This window comes from Cardiocondyla obscurior, unplaced genomic scaffold (assembly GCF_019399895.1).
Source record: "Cardiocondyla obscurior isolate alpha-2009 unplaced genomic scaffold, Cobs3.1 scaffold73_0_88197, whole genome shotgun sequence".
NCBI lineage: Eukaryota > Metazoa > Arthropoda > Insecta > Hymenoptera > Formicidae > Cardiocondyla > Cardiocondyla obscurior.
This window is the reverse complement of record NW_027228815.1, coordinates 45,001-52,500: the sequence shown is the minus strand read 5'-3', so window position 1 is coordinate 52,500 and position 7,500 is coordinate 45,001. Positions and strand designations below refer to the sequence as shown.

Here is a 7,500-nt window from a genome sequence, read left to right as displayed (position 1 = left end):
AGTGTGAACAGTCTCTGTTGCGGCTTCAATGGAGCTCTCGTGATCTTATTGAGTAGTGGCTGTAGCATCTCCATTGGCTTGCATTGACTTTTGCCTTCAGGTGTAAATTGTATTCCTAGGTACTTCCATTGGTCTGTTCGTTTGACTGGCGTGAGTCTCTGCCCGTAGACGGTGAATATAGATGTTTCATCTACTGCCGTTTTCTTAATATGTGGGGCCACTTTCAGAGATAAGGTAATACTTTTCGCTGGATTCAGTTTCATGCCGCATTCCTCCAGGCCGGTTGATACTTCATCTATCAGTTGTTGAAGTCCCTTAGATGTTGATGCGAACAGTAGGATGTCGTCCGCGAATGCCGCCGCATTAATCAGCGTCTCGCCTAATCGCACTCCTATGTCCTTTGAGACTTTTTGAAGCAGATGGTGCGTTACCACATTAAAGATGATCGGAGAGAGAGGATCACCCTGTCTCACTCCTCTCTGTGGATGTATTGGACGTGAGATCCATTCTTCACCTTCTAGTATTGTGCTAGATCTTTGGTATATCTTTCTTAGATATCGCACCATCGCTATTGGCACTCCTGCGTTCATCAGCACTGCCTCTATTGCCTCATGCGAGACGGAGTCGAATGCTTTTGCAACGTCCAAGGAAGCCATATAGAGGGGCTTGAAGTATCTTCTATGTGCTCTCAAGAGAGTATCCAGTAGGAAGGTGTTGTCCGCGCACCCATCTGTTTTACGGAAAGCTCGTTGTCGTGGATCGATGTCTAGAGTGGTGTCCATCCTTTTTGCCAGGATTTTATGCATGCTCCTGACTAATACCGATGGTATGGTAATCGGCCTGAAGTCTCCCGGACTTTCTGGGTCTTTCTTCTTGGGTAAGAAGACTGTTCTTGATTTCAGCAAGTCCTCAGGTAAGTCCCCGCACCACATGATCAGATTAAATATTCTAATCAGGACTTCGCTTGGAACTGATCTCAAGAGCCTCGCTGATATTTGATCCGGGCCTGCCGCTGTTGTATTTGATAGACGTCCCCATTTCAGGTCTTCTTGTGTGATTGGACACCATATTCCTTCATGGTTTTGAGATCTGCGTATACTTGGTCTTTGGTCAGCTGTTGTGGACATTACTGCTGACCAGTATGGTTCCATAATGTCTCTAGGTGGTTGTGCGACATTATTTAGATCCTCAAGTATGTTGCTTACGCATCTCTTTCGATCTCGTTTCCATAGTTCCTGGGTGGCTGCGTATTCTCTTCTTCTTCTTTTTCTGTTATTTTCCTCGGCCTGGATTGTGGTTTGTCGAGGTTTCTTCCTTCTTTTTGGAGGTAGATGGAATGTTTCTCTGATGTACAGCGCTGCTTTTTGTAGCGTTGTTTCTTTACCAGAGGACCTTGCTTCTCTAATGATTTTACAGAGCTGTTCTGTGTTATATCCCTCGCATCTTGGTTTTCGTAATGATTCTAGGTATTTTAGAATAGAATATTTTCCTCCGCGACATCTGTTTCCTCAGTATTCGGATACTCTATTATTTCTTCTTCTCCAGCGTCTTCTTCATCTAGCAGCGCTGTCACCAGATTTCGGTAGGCCAGTTGCTTTCTTTTTCCCTTAATCGCCTCGACTGTTCGATCTGGGAAGCATCGCACTAGTTCTTGGTTCATGAATCTAGGTGGTGTGTTAGATTTCATCAACTGTGCTTCTTTTCTGGCCATCATTGTCATTTCTTCTTCCGTCCATCTGGCTTTATCTTTTGGCACCTGGAGGCGTGCATCATATTCGTCCTTGTGTGCTTTTTGTTGGTGTTGGCCTCTTCCTCGGTTGGTGGGGAAGCTTCTATTGCATCCCGGAAATTCGCACCGGTAACTGGATGGTCCTGCTGTTGAGGGTAGTGTTGGTGCGGAAGAGCCTGAGGGCTCCCCGCTGGTATCCGAGGCTTGGTTTCTTTGTGTGACAGGGCCAACTTATACGAGCGGAGGGGCTGGCAACCCCAAGGCTCGGTGGCGCCGAGATCCCTCTTACCTGACATCTCACTGCCTAGACAGGATAGTCAGGTGGCGAGCCCTAATTTTCTCATTAGGGGTTCGACTTGATGGCCCCCTCCGAAAATTCCGGGCGCATCCTGCAGCCATGGCGTCCCTTTCCCCGAATCCGCATCCAGATCCCCGAGAAAAACACCTCGGGTACACCGCCACCCTGGCGGGACCCGAACTCGGGTCTCCAGATTACGAATCCAGGGTCTAGTATCCACGACCACTGACTCGCCTTAAGAGAGTCATAGTTACTCCGCCGTTTACCCGCGCTTGCTTGAATTTCTTCACGTTGACATTCAGAGCACTGGGCAGAAATCACATTGCGTCAACACCCGCGAGGGCCATCGCAATGCTTTGTTTTAATTAGACAGTCGGATTACCCTAGTCCGTGCCAGTTCTGAGCTGAGCGTTGAATGGCGGCCGAAGAGGACGACCACGACGGCTCGCGCCGCCACGGAAGCCTCGCAGCAAGGAAGATCCGCGGGAGGCCAAGGCACGGGACCGAGCTCGGATCCCTGAACCGGCGCGAGAACGCCGATAGTTCACCTCGCCCAGGCCCGGCACGTCAGCCAGACCCGCTTCCCGACCAAGCCCGACACGCCCCGCTCCTCAGAGCCAATCCTTATTCCGAAGTTACAGATCCAATTTGCCGACTTCCTTACCTACATTAGTCTATCGACTAGAGGCTCTTTACCTTGGAGACCTGCTGCGGATATGGGTACGAACCGGCGCGACACCTCCACGTGGCCCTCTCCTGGATTTTCAAGGTCCGAGGGGAAGATCCGGACACCGCCGCAACTGCGGTGCTCTTCGCGTTCCAAACCCTATCTCCCTGCTAGAGGTTTCCAGGGAACTCGAACGCTTATACAGAAAAGAAAACTCTTCCCGGATCTCCCGACGGCGTCTCCAGGTCATTTTGGGTTACCCCGACGAACACTCTTACGAGGGCCCGAATTGTATGCGGTTCCGCTGCCGGGTTCCGGAATAGGAACCGGATTCCCTTTCGCCCGACGGGCGTGTGTCAAAGTTCACTCACCGCGCGCGACGGCACACTCGCGTGTGCGCGCGCTTTTTGTGTGCGCGAGACTTTTCTGCGACAACGAGAGTATCGTACGCCGTCATTGACATAGGATTTCTCCTAGGGCTTAGGATCGACTGACTCGTGTGCAACGGCTGTTCACACGAAACCCTTCTCCACGTCAGTCCTCCAGGGCCTCGCTGGAGTATTTGCTACTACCACCAAGATCTGCACCGACGGCGGCTCCAGGCAGGCTCGCGCCCAGACCCTTCTGCGCACACCGTCGCGACCCTCCTACTCGTCAGGGCTTCGTGGCGGCCTGTAAGCTCCGGGCGAGGAGTTACCCACGCCCTGCCCACGGCCGCCCCACTTGCCGCTGACGACAGAGTATAGGCTCGACGCTTCAGCGCCATCCATTTTCAGGGCTAGTTGCTTCGGCAGGTGAGTTGTTACACACTCCTTAGCGGATTCCGACTTCCATGGCCACCGTCCTGCTGTCTTAAGCAACCAACGCCTTTCATGGTGTCCCATGAGCGTCGAGTTGGGCGCCTTAACTCTGCGTTTGGTTCATCCCACAGCGCCAGTTCTGCTTACCAAAAATGGCCCACTTGGCACTCTGATCCGAGATGCTCGTGGCTTCATAGTTCAAGAAAGCCAGAGATCTCACCCATTTAAAGTTTGAGAATAGGTTGAGGTCGTTTCGGCCCCAAGGCCTCTAATCATTCGCTTTACCAGATGAGACTCGCGCGCGTTCCGTGCGGAACGGCCGAGTGCCAGCTATCCTGAGGGAAACTTCGGAGGGAACCAGCTACTAGATGGTTCGATTAGTCTTTCGCCCCTATACCCAGTTCCGACGATCGATTTGCACGTCAGAATCGCTACGGACCTCCATCAGGGTTTCCCCTGACTTCGTCCTGACCAGGCATAGTTCACCATCTTTCGGGTCCCAACGTGTACGCTCTGGGTGCGCCTCTTCTCGCAATGAGAACGAGACGCCCCGGGAGTGCGGAGCCGCATCGCGACGCGGCCCATCCTCCCTCGGTCGACAACCAGGGCCGACCTTCACTTTCATTACGCCTTTAGGTATCGCTGATCCCAATGACTCGCGTACATGTTAGACTCCTTGGTCCGTGTTTCAAGACGGGTCCTAAGAGTACCCAAAGCAGTAGCGTCGCCGACCGGTATCGGTCCCCCGAGTTGCCCCAGGGAACGTTTGCAGGCCTGTCGAAGGTTAACCGTACGACCAACAGCGGGCCAGGACCGGTGACGGCGCTAGGTCCGTAAGCCTCCGTGTACCGTGGCGCGCGCTTGCGACGGCCTCGACGCACTCCCGCGCGTGTGAGAGCTGCGGCCTGATACCTTGCGTGTACCGCCGGGCAGCCGGCCGGGCGACCGAGGGTTTGACGGCGTGCCGTGTTACCGGCGACGCGTCAGACACCGCACCCGGGCCGTAGACCGACACCCAGCGGGTCGCGACGTTCTACTAGGGGAGAAGTGCACGACGACGAAAACGCCGGACATCGGCGCGCGGCAGCGTGCCCGCGCGCGAGCCGTGAGGCCCCGCGGGCATCGCCCACCGACGCGAAGCCAGCGTCGCTGACGATGAATCTCCCCGTTCGATCTTTTGGGTTTCTTAGGTTTACCCCTGAACGGTTTCACGTACTCTTGAACTCTCTCTTCAAAGTTCTTTTCAACTTTCCCTCACGGTACTTGTTCGCTATCGGTCTCGTGGTCGTATTTAGCCTTAGATGGAGTTTACCACCCACTTAGAGCTGCACTCTCAAGCAACCCGACTCTAAGGAGAGATCCTCCCGAGACGCGCACCGGTCGCTACGGGCCTGGCACCCTCTGCGGGTAAGTGGCCCCATTCAAGATGGACTTGGACGCGACGCGGCACCTCGGGATAAGCGGACCCTCCCAAACACCACATTTCCCTGCGGCGGAACCGCGGGATTCGGTGCTGGGCTCTTTCCTGTTCGCTCGCCGCTACTAAGGAAATCCTGGTTAGTTTCTTTTCCTCCGCTTAATAATATGCTTAAATTCAGCGGGTGATCTCGCCTGCTCTGAGGTCGTCAAAAGAAATTGTCGTGAGGCTGTACTATATATATATAATACGAAGAAGGCGAGACGACGACGACGACGACGCGAGAGAAAAGAGAAACGCAACGCGGCGAAACGCCGCGCGCGAGCGCTTGGTTAGACTACGCCGCGTGCCCCGGTCAAGAGCTGCTACCATACATAGCGCTTTCGTGGACTCGGGAACACGCGCGGTCGACCCGCGCGCGATCTCTCACCTCGCACACACTTTTGCTGCGCAGGGGGCGATCGGTGCACGCAAAATATTTGAAAGAAGAGACGAAGGGAAAATGAGAAAACGAACGAGGCAGAGAGAACAACCGCGAGAGCGTGGTGGTCTTTCGTCGACGTTGCGTCAACCGCGCCGCGATCCGCGCGCCCGCGCGCGCCAACCAACCGACCACGACGACAACTGGCCAGCCAGCCCGACGCGAACGTCGGAGGCCGGTTTGCGCGTCGTGGTGGCGTCGGCAACGCGACTGCGGCGGCGGCCGGCAGCAGCTGCAGCGGCGACGACCACTCTCTCTCTTATAATACGGTCAGGTTCTCTCGTATCTTTGCTTCGTCGTATATATCTCTAAAATCCCTCCTCTCGAGTTTCCTTTGCGTTGGCGGCGGTAAAGCGACGATATGCGCTCTGTGCAGAAGGAGAACGAGGAGGCGCGCGATTATCTCGCGGTTTTCCTCTCCGATCTTCATTCGAAGAAGGAGAGGAAAACTCAAACTCGGTTCTCCGCGCTCCTTATGAACTACTTCTCCGTGGATCAGCCTTGGATCCGCGCGCGCGCGGCACACAGGCCACCTTCCGGGAGTACAAGCGCGAACGAATTGTCGGCTTGTTTCACTCCGGGCGGCGGCGCGCGAGAGGCAGATCTACTCTTTTTCGTTCGGCGCGTATATACGTATAACGTATAAACTCCTTGCAAGAGCTCGCCACGTTTATCACCACCGCGCACGTCCTTCCCTCCCGTGCGTGTGTGCGTGCGTGCGTCTCTCTGCGATTCTCGATCGCATCTTTCGGTCGGTCGTCGTTCATTCGTTCGACCCTCAAACCTCGTTATTTCGGACGACGCCCAACGGGGGCGCGCGAGTACGCCGCCGTTCCGCGAGTATAGAGAGAGCGCGCGCAGAGAGCGCGAGAGCCTTCGTAAAACCCTGATGGAATCCAGCAACTCGCCGCGTGGATAGCGTGCGTAGTGTGCCTGATACCCCGGGGAAGGCGTCATCGACGACTCCTCGCTTCTCTTCTCTTTTCTCGTGGATGCGGGTATAACTCTCTCGCCGGCCGCCGCGATCGGGCGAACGTCCAACGAATCGCTCGTACGCGGCCGTCGAAACGGCGCGCGCAAGCAGTTTGTCTTCGATAAAACGACCCTCAGCCAGGCGTGGTCCGGGAATTGTATCCGTGGACCGCAATGTGCGTTCGAAATGTCGATGTTCATGTGTCCTGCAGTTCACAAGTTGACGCGCAATTAGCTGCGTTCTTCATCGACCCACGAGCCAAGTGATCCACCGTTCAGGGTAATCGTTCCTTCGCGCACCAAGTACGCTCTATCAAGGAATAGACAACAATGTGCGTCTTCTTCGTTTTGGCCCTTCGATCAGCCTGGCCGCGCGTCCGAGCACGCGGACCGCCGCCCCTGTTACGGGGGCTACGGCACAATAATGGAGAGAGAGGGAGAGGTCGGTTGTCGGCGCGGTGCGAAAACCAAGAGGTTGCGTCTCTCGCGAAGCGAGAGCCGGGGCGGAACTCTTTGAAAAACCATCGGGGTCGAAAATGACTAGCATATTCGACGAACCCTTCAGCGCGCGCGATCGCGCGCGCGCGGGACCGGAGGAAGAGCAGCGGCGAGAATCGTCGCACTCTCCACTCCTCGCCCGGCGCGCACGACGACGCGGCAGCATAGGTTACCACCGGTACGCGGCGCATTCGCGCGCACCGCAACGCGTCCGAATCGCGGAGATAGAGGCAGCGCGCGAGCGCGCCTCCGTAGTCTCCTTCTCACCGATCCTGATCCGCGAGCGGGCGCGCATATAGATGCACCTTCGCGCTCCTCCTGGATTCGCACAACGAGACCAACCGGCCGCGCTAGCCCCGGCTAGGGGCGCGCTGAGCGCGGTGGTCCGCGCAACGGGTCGTTCGAAGCGCGCGAGAGACAGAGAGTCGGAGAATCTCCGCAGGAAACGAGAGAGAGAGAATGCAAAGAGCGTAATACGGCAATGCGTACAACTCTCGAATCTCTTCTTCTCCACAATATGCCCGGGGTCCTCTCTCGCTTTGAGCTCGAGATCTCGACACACTCGTCCCGACCGACAATCCTCTCTTATACGACGAATGCGGCGCACACCGCAGCACGCCACCGTTGGCGGCGCGTGA

General features: G+C 55.7%; 1 non-coding gene and 1 pseudogene across 1 annotated transcript; both read right to left on the bottom strand.

Annotated features, from left to right (window-relative positions):
• LOC139112950 (large subunit ribosomal RNA) overlaps positions 1 to 5,119 on the bottom strand; it is a 7,627-nt pseudogene extending 2,508 nt beyond the window's left edge.
• A 1,373-nt stretch (positions 5,120 to 6,492) lies between these two features.
• On the bottom strand, positions 6,493 to 6,647 carry LOC139112954 (5.8S ribosomal RNA). The gene has a single exon (XR_011547549.1). It is a non-coding gene; the product is annotated as a 5.8S ribosomal RNA (ribosomal RNA).
• Between the last annotated feature and the right edge of the window lie 853 nt (positions 6,648 to 7,500).